Source organism: Sander vitreus, chromosome 10 (genome assembly GCF_031162955.1).
Source record: "Sander vitreus isolate 19-12246 chromosome 10, sanVit1, whole genome shotgun sequence".
In the NCBI taxonomy this organism is placed as follows: domain Eukaryota; kingdom Metazoa; phylum Chordata; class Actinopteri; order Perciformes; family Percidae; genus Sander; species Sander vitreus.
In genome coordinates, this window is record NC_135864.1 from 18,134,603 (window position 1) to 18,151,453 (window position 16,851).

The 16,851-nt window shown below is 39.4% G+C and overlaps 1 long non-coding RNA gene across 1 annotated transcript in view; it reads right to left on the bottom strand.

Annotated features, from left to right (window-relative positions):
• Positions 1-481: 481 nt before the first annotated feature.
• LOC144524416 (uncharacterized) overlaps positions 482-16,851 on the bottom strand; it is a 155,758-nt gene continuing 139,388 nt past the window's right edge. The window contains exons 5-6 of the long non-coding RNA XR_013502603.1: positions 2,038-2,100; positions 482-1,798 (exon numbers count right to left, since the gene is read on the bottom strand). This is a non-coding gene — a long non-coding RNA (uncharacterized LOC144524416). The remainder of the gene's footprint in view (positions 1,799-2,037; positions 2,101-16,851) is intronic.

The window sequence follows — 16,851 nt, forward strand, 5'->3', positions numbered from 1 at the left end:
CCCACTCCTTGCAACACAGACACTCCTGTTCGGTGGTCATAGCTTCACAACGTCCGCAGGTACACCACCAGTTTCCCGAAGTACGAGGCTGTGTTGCGGCATTGACTACCGATAGCTCTCTCTCTCGTAGCCCTTTCACGGAGCTCCCCCAGCTCTTCATTCAATAAACTGTCTGTACACTTACAATGTTCTCAATGCTTTGGTTAACATGTTGGGACCCTCATTATGCTACCGTTGAAGTTTGGTGATATTTTGAGCCTTTTTAGTGGTATAAATAGCGATTTGTTTTTATGTTCCCTGTACCCCGAATACTAGCGTTGTAAGCTAATCAGCGGTCCGCGCTAGCGTCTTTCAAGCTCCAAACTCATTCGATTAGCATGAAAGCATGTCCCAGAGAGCAACAGAGTGGGTACACATCTGTTAATAACCCCTAGGTTCGTTTTGCGCCAGAATTGTCCTTTAAGTTTGTGGACTGACTAAAATGGCTTCAAGTGTGTGCTGAGAGAACAGAGGTCCCTGCTTGGCTAAGGCAGAGTAGATGAGGCAAAGCTACCGAACACATCTAGTTTCATCCTCCCCCGCCAGGTCTTTATCGCCTGCAATAGCTCCTCTGGGGTGGATTGCTGTTTCTGTTTGCCTTGCTCATTCTGTGATGACTCCTTCTCTTGGTCAACAAAGAGAATTACATCATCCTGGGTGCTAAAATCCCCAGATGTGTCCTGCTCCTCATCTGCAGACAGACTTACAAAGAGCCTGGCAGATTCCCTTTAGTTATTTGGTGTTTTTTGTGTTATAGCCAATATATAACCCATCATCATCTTGGGGGGAAACAGATACGAGAGTTTAAGCTCAGAGATAAATAGAACACCACACACACACACACACACACACACACACACACACACACACACACACACACACACACACACACACACACACACACACACACACACACACACACACACACACACACACACACACACACACACCAAAGTAAATGGGTAGCAGCGAAAAGTTAATCTAATAAGCCAAAGAGACCCATATTTGTTTTTAGCAGTTGACAGACCAAACACAGGCAAAAGGTGAGTCAACATTGGACTTGAATTCAGCAGGTGAGTAGTAGGATTGAAATCCCTTCAGGATATTCATGTTGCTTCGACTGGATGTGCAAGCAATGTTAGAAAAATGTTTGCTAATATGCTTCCATCTTGATTAGTTCATGTACAGTACTATACTGTATGTAGTCTCATTCCTGTGAGTTTGTTTTGGAGTCTTTGGGGTCCTCTAGTGGTCAACAAATGCATAGGGGATCTTAACATACTCAATGTTCTCTGTGCCACCCACACATCGCTCTGTGATGTGCCTCTAAAAGACAGTACAATTGTAATTGTGATGTTCACTATGTTTCAGTATAATGTTTAAAGAGAAGCTCTGCAGGCTGTCTGCAGCAGTCCAGATTACACAGGCAGAAAGATTATAGTCTCACAGCTCTCTACCTGGATCAAAAAGATAACTCGGAAAGACAGGAGAATCCCCAGGTTGGATGGATAGGGGTATTTTTCATGCATAGGAAAGGGACGGCAGACATTTGTATTTTTGATTGAATTAGGGATTATTGTACATTTGAATAATATATCACGTAATTTGATAAAAAAAAAAAAATATGACACACATAAAATACAGTAGCAAACCTGCCAGTTTTATAATCTGTGCTCAAGTCAGTGTGGTGGTCTTGTGGTTGTGGTTGTAGTACAACAGCTGGGGTTGCCTTGTTGTCTGAAGCAATTCAGTTCTGTTGCTGTATTTGTTCAAACACCAACACAGCAAAAACAGAATAGAGAAACAAAAACATGAATGTTAAGCACAGTAAAGACTGATGCCTACTTTAAGGCTGCCATTCACCTTCAACAACATTTAGACATTTATATAGGCCATTTTTGTATTGTTTTCAGTAAGAGTAATATGCTCAGTGTTAAAGATATCCAGTGTGCATGAGTTGGTGATTCCTTTAAATCTAAGAAAATAAAATGAACTGACCTGACCTGCAGGCCCTTTCCTTTCGAGTCTGGATCATGTGTCTCTTGCTTTGGCAAGACAATCCTACAATCACAGGAAGATACAGTTTAACAAAACAAAACACAGTTGTATCAACAAAAACAAAGACATTTTGATTTTCACTTTCCTGCCTTGTCCACCTCCGTTGTCCTCTCCATACTTTTGCCATTTAAAGTATTGATTTAAACCACCATCAACCTCCTGAAATTGTCTGTCAAAAACCTGTCCATACTTACCTATTCTGTTTCATTCCTGCCTGTCTTGCTGCCCCTCTCCTCTTTCCATGTTGTACCTGTTTACCTTTCCCCATCATTCTTTCTGCATCGAGGCAGTACAACCACTTAGGTTGTCATCACTTTCTCTACAACTCCTGCCTTATTTTTGGACGGTTTTAGGGTGTAGAAGTAAGTGCAAGTTACGTTTTTGGCACCACCATGTCTGCAAACCTCACTGTTCACTACACATTCACTGCTGCATCTTTCATTTCTTCCTCTCTTAACTCCTCCAGCCCAGTGAGTATTTACAGATGGGCAAGATGCTGGTGTCAGAGTCTAGAGACAGAGCAGCAGACAGAGAAAGATATGTGCTTGTGTGTGTATTCATTTCTATGAATGACAATATCCTGAGAATCATGATCTTACTTAGATCTGGCCAGCATCAGACTAAACCTCCAAAAGTATTCACATAGCCTACACCTGCAGTAGAAATACATTAATTAAACGTATTACATAAACACAAAAGTACTATTGTTATGCAGATGACACCTGTTAAAAACCAGTAAAGAAGGCAATTTTATCTGCCACACAAAACATGTTGGATGCCAAAACCTTCTCCAGCTAAATGAAAACAAATCAGAAATCATTATTTTTGGTCCTCCAAAGTCTATTCCAATTTAACAAAAACTGATGGCACATTCAATTCAAATGTTGTGGTGTCCCAATTTAAAAATGTTTCTCTGTCAAGTGACCATTTAGCCTTCCCCTTTCCCTAAAAACAACAATTCATTTTCACCACCACACTTGGCATCAAGTGCAAACAAGAAATAGAAACAAGATGAACAGTGGAGGGCAGTAATGCAAAAGAAATTGCATGCTGTTATTACGGTAAAGTTCCCCCTGACAAATTTAAATAAAAGTTTTCCATTCCAATGTTCCCTTGTAACAAGTGGTATCTCAATTTATGGTCTTGTTATTTTACCACTAAATCCCGTATATTTTATCGGGGGTCCACTCAAAGCTGAGAGTGACTCAGAAATGTGGAGAAAGGTTAAGTGGGAGAAACTGGTACAAAGCCCTACAGACACACACACACACACACACACACACACACACACACACACACACACACACACACACACACACACACACACACACACACACACCCAAATGAACAGAGAAACGGAGAGGAAAAATAAAGATGTATTCTCTTCCTTTCCTTTTCATTTAACATATAAACTCTCCTTTCTACGCAACACAGAAAACACACAATCTGTTGCAAAGTCTTGACTGTTACCATAGGAACGCAATCTGATAATTATACCTGACCTGCATATTTGGTTTGTGTGTGTGAGTCTCTTTGATCGGCAGCACTAATTGATAAACAAAGATGGCATGTGAAGAAAACACAGGAGTCACTCTGGGAACACAATGATTGATGACTGATTTTCATATATGTGGTTTTACTAATCTAACAACAAAAGTGAATGAATAAAAGCAGTTTATAATTGAAACATTTCATATTCTTCCCAAATACAATCACAAATATGATTCAACAAAAAGTGCATCCGATAACAACAATCTTAATAAATTAATTTACTCTCCGCTGCTCAGTAAAAGCAATTTATTTCAAAACATGATTTAAGTCGAAACACTCATTTTCTCCTTCACTTTACGGTAATGCTCCCTTCCATTCTTTTTCCATTTTCTCCCTGTGACAGTCTTTTGGTGTTTGGACACAAACTCAATTTGTTTCTCTTTGACACTCACTTTACCCTTTCCTCCTCCAATTGTCCTGCTGCTCTGGCTTCTCCCTCTCTCCATCTTTGCCGCTCCGCTCTCTTTAGACTTTGCACTGTGGCCCACGATGAGTCTCGAAGGAACTCTGTTTTCTGTCTCACTTGGCGTGAACCAAATTGTTTTGGACAGGAATGGCACTGCTGCCTGTGATGGAAGCCCTTTGCTGGGCACTGAGTCAGAAAGCCTGAGCAGAAAACATTTGCACACTGGGAGGCATACATACAAAGGGACAAGATGCACAGAGACAACATGTCCTGTTAACTGTTTTTGTTAGCAGCACAGCAGGGTCAGGCTGGCTTAAAGATGTCAGAGTCAGACACACAACTGACATCAAAGTTGTTCCACAGGGAATACATGGTGAACACTTGTAAATTCAGAGCACAAGGGGGCTTAGTGGTTCAGAGAGACCTTGAATACAGGGCCCCGTGAGGGGAAGCATTCACCCTGCTGAAGTCATCTTGAATGAGACACTGCATGCCAAACGGCCCAAAGGGGACTAGACTATGGCTGATCGTGCACTATTACAGATAATAGAGCAAAAATAGAGTTCTGTACATGGATTCATGAATATATTAGATTACTAACAGATTGAAGAACTATCAGCTAAGGAATATCAGATTTTTTATATATTGGTCAATATTTGCTTTTTAACATTTAACACATAGCATGAACACACATTCCCTACATTTGGTTTTTAAATAATTGACTAGTGACTAAGCAGTACACTTAACAGTTGAAATATAAACTTGTAGACTCTAGATGACAAAAAATATAAACCCAAATATAAACCCAACAGCCTTGGAAATTGTGCTACTTATACTGTTCAGTCTGTGTCACAGATGTGTTGATTTCAACTTCATGTGTATAGCTTCATGTATCATAGTACATATTGACAGTTCTGTGTCAGACAATCTTTCACCACCACAGCCATATACTGTATGTGCGGTTACAATTAGGGATGCACCGATTCCACTTTTTTTTTAAGACCAAGTACAACTACAAGTACTTACATTTGGGTACTCGCTTATACTCAGTACCGATTCAAGTACTTAATAATCCCTCTTGGGTCCGAGGGTGTTTTCAGACATACAGATGTTTTTGGCCTGTTCTTATATCGTTGTCAATTAGAACAAAGCAGTTTTTTCAAAGTACCATGACTTTTTTTCTATTCAAAGCTCATTGTCCCTGATCTTGTGTCAATAAAATAAATCATATTATTCCTGATATCAGAATACTGAGTGAAGTTTGGAAAGAATGATATAGGATATGGTTATATGTGTCTTCCAGTGGCGCAAGGTAGTTGCGACGGGCCCCAGTGCATGCTAGTTCCTAGTTATGAAACACACAAACACACACAGAATTAGGTATTCGGCTTGCAGATGTGCTCAGGTTGTCAGCGCCTTAAACTAGCTACCGTTTATCGTATCGTCTTGTCACATGATCGAATAGTGACTTGACATTGAACAACATTAACATACATATTACCCAGCAAGCATAATTTCTTATCTGTATATGACAAAAATACCAAAGAAAATAAGAAATTATTTATTCAATTTAATTTTTTTTAAGTTTTTATAGTTTATGTAGAATAAGCATATACTTTTGTTATAGAGTGCTATTAAACAAAAACAAAAACTGAAAACCATGACGGAGATGGGTTTGCCTTTTCAAGGGCATTTATGTAGCACAGGTATCACATTTCATTTCACTCGCAAGGGCCCATTCTTCTCTCTATGCCCCCCCCCCCCCTACCATAACCCCAACGGCCCTAGTGCAACTGCACTGCCTGCACCGTCTATATTTACACCCCTGGTGTCTTCCTTGGAAAAGGCATGAGTAAACCTCAAGGCTTTGCCATGACAGTAAAGCAGAAGACAAACACCACATGTGAAAGAGCTTTCATAAAACAGGACAAGAGAGAAATGGTGAGGCAAGTAATTCATCCTTGCAGTCAAGAATGTGTAGGTCATCCATCCGCCCTTTATGCCGAAGTGTCACCATCAAATATAAGAATGGAGCAGGGAAAAGGAGCGGGGAGGATGACATGGAGATGGATCGAGCAATAGAGAGAGAGAGAGAGAGGGAAATGGGGAAAGGGAGATTTAAACAACCATGGGCACAGAAAGAAGTGCTGGGTATCTGATTCCAACTATGCATATTTATTCTGTTCCTCACACAATCCTGGATTCAATTCTTGCCATATTATTTAAGTATTAAAAGGAAACCAAAATATTCTGAAATGAAAAAAAAAAAAAACACTGCAATTTTCTGCAGATTTAGGCTGCATAAACTGTCATAAATGAAAAAGCATTTTGTGAAGGTAAAATAAAGAACGATATAAATTCTCTCTATCTCGCCATGCGCATGTTGAATAAAATGTTGGAATGAAATGAAACTGTTCTACACTCACGTTATAATAAGTCAAATTGTGTGAAGGTATTAGCAGTTACTGGGGAATTTCAGCTGTGACTAGTGGAATAGAAAAATACTATGCTGCAGTGAATGTTACTGTTTGTGTGCAGGGTTAACCCTGAATGGCAGGATCAAAAAAAATGTTTCTTACCAAACTGCATTCATGAAAAAACATGCCCACATGCTGACAGGCACACAGATGCCATATCTTACTGACTAACAAAGTAATTATGGCACATTAGTAACCAATTGCCTACTACCAGTATGTGTACTACCAGACACATACCAACAGTAGCATTTCTTTTGAGTTGTGTCGCTTGCCACCTGATACATCTAAGTCCAACAGTCACTCTTTTTTAGCTGCATTTTCATTTAAATATAGTAACAGTCTGTGACTAAATATATTAAAGAATATGATGAGAGAGGTAGAAAGTGGGGAGGAGGATAAGTAAATTCAACCCAGTCTCACGGCAGTTCGTGAAATGGTCACGTAATTTTTTATCTATTGATTCGTGTACACGGACACGTTTATCTAGTTTTTTTCATGGTGGTCAGCAGGTAATGGGAAGCATCTATATGGAGGTTGGGTTTAGAAAAAGAACAACGGGGAAACGAATCGTCACACGCGGGACACGATACCCGGTCTCCGGGGTGAAAATCCTATGTTGGTTTTTTTCGGCATTTCATACTACTCGCTACCGTTGTTGTGCTGTTATCACGAAAGATGCTTCGCATTGAAATACATTACTTTAAAAAAAAAAGAAAAAAAAGAGATGAGATAAACGTGTCTGTGTACAATCAATAGATTAAATAACGTGACCATTTCACGAACTGCCGTGAGACTAGACTGAGGCCATAATGGACTGTATATGGACTGAGTAGTGCGGGCGTTTGTGTGTGTGAAGGCATTTGTTTGTGTGTCTCGGGGCTTCACATGTACCCGGGAGGAAGCTGTGGTAAACAGTCAGGCAGGACGGCTGTGTGTATCTCATCAAACACACATTATTGATCTAAGCCACAAGTCAGATATCACAAACCGGATCATGGCTGGGAATTACCCTCCTGCCTTTTCTTTCTCATCTCTTCCCTGCATGTCCCTCACTCTGTTTTTTATGCAGTATTTGTTAACTCAGATCCATAGGAAATGGCAACACACAAAGCAAAGGAAGCATATTAGCCATATGTTTCCTCCTCACTCACACATACATGCACATACACAATTGAGGTCCATTAGGCAGCCTTGTAGAAAGGAAGATGGACTACTTTAGAATGTAATTTAACAGTATAAATCTCATTTCAGATAAGTGAGTGGTTAGACATTGTTTGGATAGTTAGAGAAAAAAAATCCAATTACACAATCCCCCCAAGAAGAGTAATACAAACTTAGATGGGTTATGTAAATTCTGCCTTTGATGACCTGTGACAAGTTTTACTATACATAATCATGCTTTGCAATGGCTTAGCTTTCTACAAACAGTAGTTTCAGTTCCAAAAATTGTGTGTGTGGGTGAGTGAAAGATGTGTGGATAAATGACAACTGCAACAGAGGAGGTGAAACAAACCCAAACCAGGAGATGTGGAGCCTAGGAGAAGGAGAATGCAGAGAGAGAACAATGAGACATGACTTTATAGAAGTCTTGGTTGAGGCCTACCCAGGTGTCCACCAATTAGCTGACAAACTCTCCCAAACTGCCAGCTCAGCCAGAAAATCCTACAGCAGGCAGAAAAGGGAGGGGTCGTAACAGATGTTATCATTGTGGCATCGAGGCACAGCTGGCTGGCGTTCAAGGTGACAGAGATCTAAGCAGCTCATTGACTCTGAACATTATGTCATTTCACACTAGGCTACCAGCACAAACCCATTTTCAGGTGTCAAAGGTGGAAGAAGTTTTAGACATAGACAGTGGCAGTAAAACAGAGACATTAGGGGGACTAAATCGAGATATAGCTGTTACAATACACACAACCTGAGTGAGTGTTAATAGCTGCAAGACCACAGAGGGAAATGTACTATCAGCTTACAAGAGAGGAAGCCATACAACACTGGATAATAGGACGGTGGTGTAAACTGTGGCAGAGTGACATGTCCACCTTACCATTACGTTTGTGTGGATTTACAAAGAAAATAAAAGGAGCCACTGCCTTAATGTGTGTGGTATGACAATGTTTGTGTTTTTCTAACTTTGCTAACTTACAGTAGATCAAGCCACAGTGTACAAGTCATTAGCATGTGTCTACAAACTTCAAAAGAAGAGAGCAGCCTTGTCTATATTAGGAGCCAAATGGGTTGTTTTTGAGCCACAGCTGGTGTCTGATGTGAACCTGATCTCACATTGCGCTGCTGTTTACATGCTAGGTTATTACTGTTAAATCCCACTATTAAATCTGCCAGAGACATATCTGTTTTTTCTGATCTTGTCAAGAACAATCACTAAAGCCCCTTTCACACATGCACTGCAAACCTAAAATTATCTACACATTACCCGGAGGAAAATAAATAACTATTGCAGAACAACGATGGAAAAAAACGTTAAGAAGTGACAGAAGGAAAATGAGACCCCCACCCATACATTAAAGTTGTCAAAGCGTATTTATGTACAATCAAAGGAACAGATCCATTGGGAAGGAACACTTCTTCATTTCCTTTCTCAGTGTGTTATACTGTGTAGGTTGTAGGAAGTCAAAACTTCATACAAGCAAAGCGCATCCCATTTTTTAGTGTGACAAACTTTCTCCTGATGTTATGGTTTATTAATTTGGCCTCAGGTCCATCTATCAGCGCTCGAGGTAATCTGTCTGACTCACTGTGAGGGAAATGGTAACAGGCATGTGAGGATAAGAGACAGTGTAACACACACCTGCACAATCACATAGACAAATACCAACATGTCAAAATATCCACATCAAATAATATATTCAAAAGAGATTCAGTGAAATTCTGAATGCAAAAGGTCTCTTTATGCAGTGGATTGAATGATGTCTGCATATATATGGTGAATAAAGTAAGCTAGGAAAAGTCAAATAATCAGTAAAGGAAGGCTAAGAAGAGAAATGACCGCATGACTGAACCACAACAGTGGGGAGAGAAGAAAAGATGTAGTGACCCTAATACGAGGAACAGGAGAGGTCAGGAGAGCGACAGGAGACAGACAGAAAGTGGATGAAGTGGCTCTGAAAAATAATAGCCAAGAGAGAGAGGTGAGTTTGATCCATTTCAAACTTGAACTTAATTATAATTCCCGTATTCTTTATACTTCCTGCATTTCCACATTCTCCTTCTTCACTCATATCTTTGCTTCTTTCATTTACTCTTTGTTCTTTTTTTCTTATACAGATAAAAATAACAGTTTCATTAAAAAACCTTTACAATGTAATGACATTGTTCTATTGGCATTGACACTGGAAAATGTGGTGCCATAATAGAATTCTAGGACAGCGGTGGTTAGTGGTCACCATTTCAATGAAACGGGGCCCTGTACAAAATAAAAGAAGTGGAAAGGATGCAAGTGTGAAATGAGTGTGACTCTTCGCCAGATGCTTTCTGGTAAAAAATATGATGAAAAGACTGCATGTCAGTGATACTGGCTTAAACAGTGCTGTACTCTAGGCTTTATGTGAGTGCATGGATTGCCATAGTACAATGGTAAAAGGGATATAACCAAGGTGGAATTGATAAATGAAGCCTAAAATAATCACACTGTAAGATGCTGGGTCTAAACAAAACAGCTCTATTCAGAGATAATCATCTGAAATGCATGTTTTAATTTGAAAGCTAAATTCAAAATTAACAAAATCTAACATTACATTTGTGTAGAACTACTGAGAATTCCAGCTTAATTGTGATTCAGTTTGCAGTATGCAGGGCAGCGCAAGTATGTAAATTCAGTAAAAAGTCAGTATGGTGGAAATAAATAAATGGTTTGCTGCACTTACAGCATTGCACATGCACCTCTTGTAATGTACTGAAAGCCTTTATTGTTGTGTGAGTTTATGATACAGTGCGTACAGAAGTTAATTGTAACCAATATGCATTCATTAACTTACAATTTGCTGAGTTGTTAAGTGTTGTTAAGTTATATGCTTCTACTACGTTTGTGCTGGCAAATGTAAGTGTTACAGCTAAAAGTTGTGTTGTGGTGTAATGCATGATGTATTTTGGAGAGTTGCAGGACCACAAATATGGGAGGAGGGAATGGAGATTTATGCAAATTGAAACTAATTACTCATGGCCGATTAAGTGCAGCAGTAGGGGTAATTACATCTGTGATTGACTATCTGCAAAAAAACAACAACATGACATTTGAGGCACTGTTGAAGTCTTTGTGGCCATTAGAAAGATCATCAGAATAACTTTATTATCTGACAGCAGTCCAGAAGATTCTACCTGGAAGGTGGTGGTGGGGATCAATATGGACATACCTTTAGTAACTGTTATAGGTATATTGGTCACATATAGATGTAAATTAGAGAGGGATAGAGAAAGTAGTACCGTACAGTAACACAACAATGAATACTACATAAATGACAGCAGAAAAAAAAAATGCAAGTGCATTTTATGGGAGTTTTTTGTTTAGCTCCACAAAACTGCAGCTCAAACAAAAATACCAGCAATGCAATAACTATGATTTTTCACATTATTTTTCTGCCTTCTTGCTGTCCCTCATTTGCCTTCTGCGAGATTATGTATTTTTTCCTGACATTAAGCAGCTCACAGCAGACCCCATTCAGTGTTATGATTGAATCTGCCAATCATGTACATTTTGTATATTGGATTTTTTTCATGGCAGCAATCTGAATTTGAAGCTTTCATCATATTCATCATAGTTTTATGTAAACAATGGCAAACACAGAAGCAGGCACTGGCACAAAAAGAGTCAGCACAGTCATTAAGTCGTAATGTAAAGCAGTGTGGGCAATGCTCATTAGTAGTAGTACAGTGGTACAAACACTTGTTTTTCACTGACTCAATGTTTTACCACACCTTATTTCAAACAATGATCCAATCTTCCCTTTTTTAGTTGCAGCAACTCTTCCAACCAGGCTTCTGGCAAAAAATAACACAGCAGCCCAAGCTTAAAAATGTCATTACACAAAAGGTTAACTGTGAAACCCCTTTCTCCTGCTAGAAACTGAAGTCATTTCTAAAAGAGGAGGATACAATGAAAAACTCTTCCTGGGTACTGGACGGACGCCAGCACTGATTGGATAATAAAGACAGTCAGAGTGCAAGAAAACAGGCCACTTTGCCAACAAGCCTTTTCAGAGAGAAGAAGGTGGCCTCTAATTAATTTCTACAGAGCTGGACACGGGTCAGAGGGATGTTTTTTCGACACTGGATGTATTTTTGTACTTTACTTTATCTTTACGAGAAGCAGCTTTGGTTAGTTTAATAAAAAAAATTAATGTTGCCAGTGAAGTTTTCATAAAGGTAGATGTGCATGTAGGGTACACGTTTGGTTTGTGTTGTCATTGTTGTCATTGCTCTCTAGTGTTTGTTTGCCCAGCTCCTAATAGCAAATAAACCACTTAAAATTAAATTATTAGTTATTATTAGTTGTTATTTGAACAATCAGCATCTATTTCAGGCTTTGATAAACTAATTAAAAAGGTATTTCCTCTATTTACCTGGGAGGCCACGGAGAGAGAAAAAGAGAAAAAAATAAATAAAGACTAGATGTGAACAGGTCTGACTGTTTGGCCTGTGAGAGGCACTGTGATAACATCTAGGAATGATGGAGGGATGGAAGCACAAATAGAGCCTCTGGGAAGATAAACTGATGGAACAAATGTAATATCTAGAAAACCGTATTGAACATGGCTACTTGTGTTCCTGTGACCAAAAGATGTGAAGACCTTTGTACCTAATGTGGAAAAGTGTAGTTGTGACCACTAGATGAGTTTGACACAGGGTTGAATTATTATTATCACATTCATGCACAAAAGAGGGGTATCCACTTTTCTCTTTATATTTGCCATCGCACTTGAACTAGCCGTTGCAATACATATAAATATCAGGCGTATTAAAGCAGACATGAAGAGCTAAGCAGCTTTTACACATGGATGCCATATTATTGGTCTCAAGCATCTCATAAATTGCTGTTCCAGCAATGTGTTTGCTAATCAATAGTTTCTTTCAGACACCCAGCTACAAAATAAACTGGACAAAATCGAAGGCAATGCCTTAATCAATAAATTGTCCTCCAATAGTTGGGATCAGCTGGCTGTTTGAACAGATCCCTTCAAGCATGGTATTAAACTCATAACACAGAAGCTGAGAAATAACAGCCAACCTACATATACAGTAGTATTCATATCCTACATAATTGAAAGAAATTGAATATATCCCTATATATTGTCTTGACGTCATAAAAATTATAACCACCAAAGTTATTAACATGACCTACAGTATCTGCTGCCACTTACCCTACAGGTAAGAATACAATCTCTGATTTTGCCAGGGAAGCCTCTTTTAATTGCACATAGCCACAGGACTCTCTTTTTAGATCAGAAACATATCACTTGTCATTTTCACTCTCACAGCGAACAAAATTACTTGCTACACTACACAGAGCCTGCTTTGGATTTAGATAGAAGAGATGTCTGATCCCCTTCCAATGGACAGTTATCTTGCACAACAAAACTAAACGTTTGGAGAGTTTTTTATGCTTCAGAGCTTCATATTTCTGCATGCAACATGAAAACAAAAGTACACAGTTGGACGACTCAAGATGAAAGATTGGACCCTGTAGATCTCCAGTCATACTTGAAATTTTACATAACACTGTCAAAAAGGGTGTCTAAAGTGTAGCAAATTATAATTTTTTGGCAAACACACACAAGTGAGAGAAGTGAATCGATCTGTTTTCTACAGAGCAGTCAAAGGCTAATGACATGACTTTAACACTTATTCCAAAATCTATCCTTGTAATAGCAAATGTCTTCATCAAATTAACACAAATAACGACCCTATCTGCACTTTAAGCTAATGCAGTAAATAACTTATCAGATCAACAATTAAGTACACATTAGTTTCCCATTATACAGTACTGAGATCAAACTCAACCCTGCACCACTGAAGTGAGAGTGCACATGACTACATAATCAGGCATGTATTTAAAAAACACAAGGTCAGAGAGGAGGACACAATACTTTCTAGTCATCGACCGTCGGCACTACGGACTGTTCTATAAAGCAAGAGGCCTGTCAAGGTTGTGTCAATGTGGTGGTTGGTTTAGCCATTTGAAAGATGGATAAAAAGAAATGAACTTGTGATTCTGTGTGTGGTATAAGAGCTAAAGACTGATGACTAAGGCAGGATTAACATTGTGTGCATTTCAGTGTGTGTGTGTGTTTGTGTGTGTGTGTGTGTGTGTGTGTGTGTGTGTGTGTGTGTGTGTGTGTGTGTGTGTTGTCATGCATGGATGTAAGTAGGAGGGTTATATATTCCCTATCACACAGCAAGTTTTGATATCAGCTATACTCCAAACCCCTTGAGAGAAACAACTGACTCTCAGACAGACAAGGTTGAAGTGCTACTTTTACCTTTCGTTGAATGACAATGAAAAATTCATTGACAGATAATGTCACATGACTGATACTATGTTAGAGACTGCTTATCTGTGTGTTCCTGGCTAAACCGTGAAACATGTTGCATTCATGCAGCTGGTCTGGCTTTGTCCTTGTAGTTAACTTAATCACTTCTATTCAAATTTCATGTTTATATCCAGTTGATTTCCTGCTTACGTGAACACTACTTTCTGGTACATTTATATCCATTCTATCTAGCAATATAATTACTATTGTTTAGGCTTTCATCTACTAAACTGATGACAACACGAGCTATTGTCATCAGTAACAATCAGTTGGCTAAACAGTTTTGTGGGTTGCATGACTCTCTGCCTGTCCGTGAACACCAGCAGTACACGCTGCCCTCTGTCCCTTCTATCTTTTGTCTGGCTGCAATAATCGGCACTGCATCCTTAATTAACATAATGCTAATCAGCAGCATACACACACTGCCAATGGGTCAAAAGATTGATTCTTTGGCACAGATGTAATGCCTCTTTTGCTGCTGGAATTCGACACTGCTAGAGAGCATGCTTCAACTCAGCCCTGTGTTAATTAAGGCACAACAGTGTGACTGGGAAGCCATTCTGGCTGCAGGCTCTATATTTCCTCCAGAGATAGCGCAGGGCTTTAGGGCTGGCCTCCAAACTAACTGCAGTTACACAACTGACTGAAAATCTCTGTTTATCAGTTCTAGTTTGTTGCAACATTTTCTTCCCCCTCATTTAACAACTAATAAGAAATACCAATCTTTCCAACACACAGTTTTTTACTGTTGTTGCTTAATTTTGGACTGAACTTGTTATTGACTTTGGTTCTGTTCGTAAATTGCAAGTGCATGGCAGTACAAACCAACTGTACCTGACACACACACACACACACACACACACACACACACACACACACACACACACACACACACACACACACACACACACAGAGAGTAGATGTACTCACGTCCAGTGGTGGAGCAAAACTGTCAGAGGATTTCAGGTTGAGTTCTGCATCAAGCTGCTCCTACACACATGCGTACATGTACGCACACACACATGCACAAACATGCCACAAGCAAATGCATGGCATCCTCTTAGTTTGATTACAATTTAATTGACTTTATCTCCCTTGAGCAGTCTGCTTGCTCAATTCACAATGCCATATTGCTTCTTTTCTCTTTCTTTATTGTTACAGTGTGTGTGTGTGTGTGTGTGTGTGTGTGTGTGTGTGTGACTGTAGACTCCACATCTCTGATTATATGTGTGACAGGGTAATGTGATGTGGTCGAGAGCCTGAGTCTAGCTCTAGCTTTGTTTGTACAGTACTGATAGATGACTGGAAGTGCACGCATCCATGAAGCAAGTAATAATAATTATAATCACTGTGGTCAATGTCGTTGGTGCTGATATTGAGTCACTGATTATAAACCATTAAAAGCAGAGAAGTAAATGGGTGTAATGCCTGAAGAACAAGTTACAAACTGGCAAGACATTAAAACATTTTTCCTCGCTTCATTTAATATTTCTGACTGTTCAGTCTGGTTAAGACTGTGATACTGAAATCTACTGAGTATGACAGATAGTACTACACTGTGCAATAAAGTTTTAAAACACTATGAAAATTAATGTAGAAATTAAGCCACCTCCTTTCTCCTTGACCTGGACTCAATGCAGGTAGCCATTAAATGCCACATCATTTCATGTGCAACTGGCTTGTTATAATAACAATAGTGGTCTTCCTGCCATCAGGCAGATTTACAGTTTATAATCAATGCCAACTGATGTGGCAACAACTGCTAACCTGCCAAACAAAACCAGTTTCACCTGACAGCAACAGCAACATCTGAGTGAGAGACAGCTGCTCTGCAGGTAAGCTAAACTGACACTAATTGGCCAGAAGAGTGAATCATATATTTCTCATTTAAGGTGTTTTGAAAAGAAAACAACAGTAATACTTTTTAGTATGTATCAAAAATGTCTATGAATTAAGAAAAAAGTATGAACCACATAACTGAATATACCAAGGATGCTCCCTTTTAAGAGTCGATGCATCGGTTAGAGTAAACTCTGAAAGTCCTGATTCAGGGACAGCCCTAGACTGCAATCAGATATGTCTTTCTTTCCCCACTCTTTCTATGAGCACATTTCTTTGTTCTGTTTGTTCTGGTTGCGTCTCTGTGGCAGTTTGACTCTCCTGTGCTCCTCTGGACTGGAAGTGATAATGGGGCACTGCCTGCCATGTGTAATCCTCCCTTTGACTGCCTTCACCAGATAATGCATTACAATCACAACTTCACAAATCTGGAATCTCCCAAGGATTCTTCTTCTTTCCTTCTCTCTGTCTGTTGACTCAGGCTTAAAGGGCTTTTCAGTGCAACTCTCCAGCCATTACAGATGGGGCCGAGCAGAAAATAATGCAGATGATGAAAATAAATAAATCAGAGTTTTGTGGAACTTGTGCAAAACTGTAAGACATCATAAGTCAGACACTGGAATCCATACAACATGGGACCTCGCAACGGACAGAGTGGGTATAAATTAAGTGACTTTTAATGTGTCCTTGCATTTTTCTCTTTGCTGTGAATGTATAAGCTTGTTTGAGAATGAGTCTGTTTTTCTCCTCCACATAAATGGGAAATGAAGTAAATGTCAGCACACGGCTGACATTTTAATGACTACAAGGCAGCTGCTCCAACCTGAGATTGCTACAGTCAGTCACACCTGGGGGGCAGAGAGGAAGGGCAACCATGTGTGTGTTATGTGATTGTAAACGTGTGTATATGTGTGTGTGTGTGTGCATGTATGCGTGT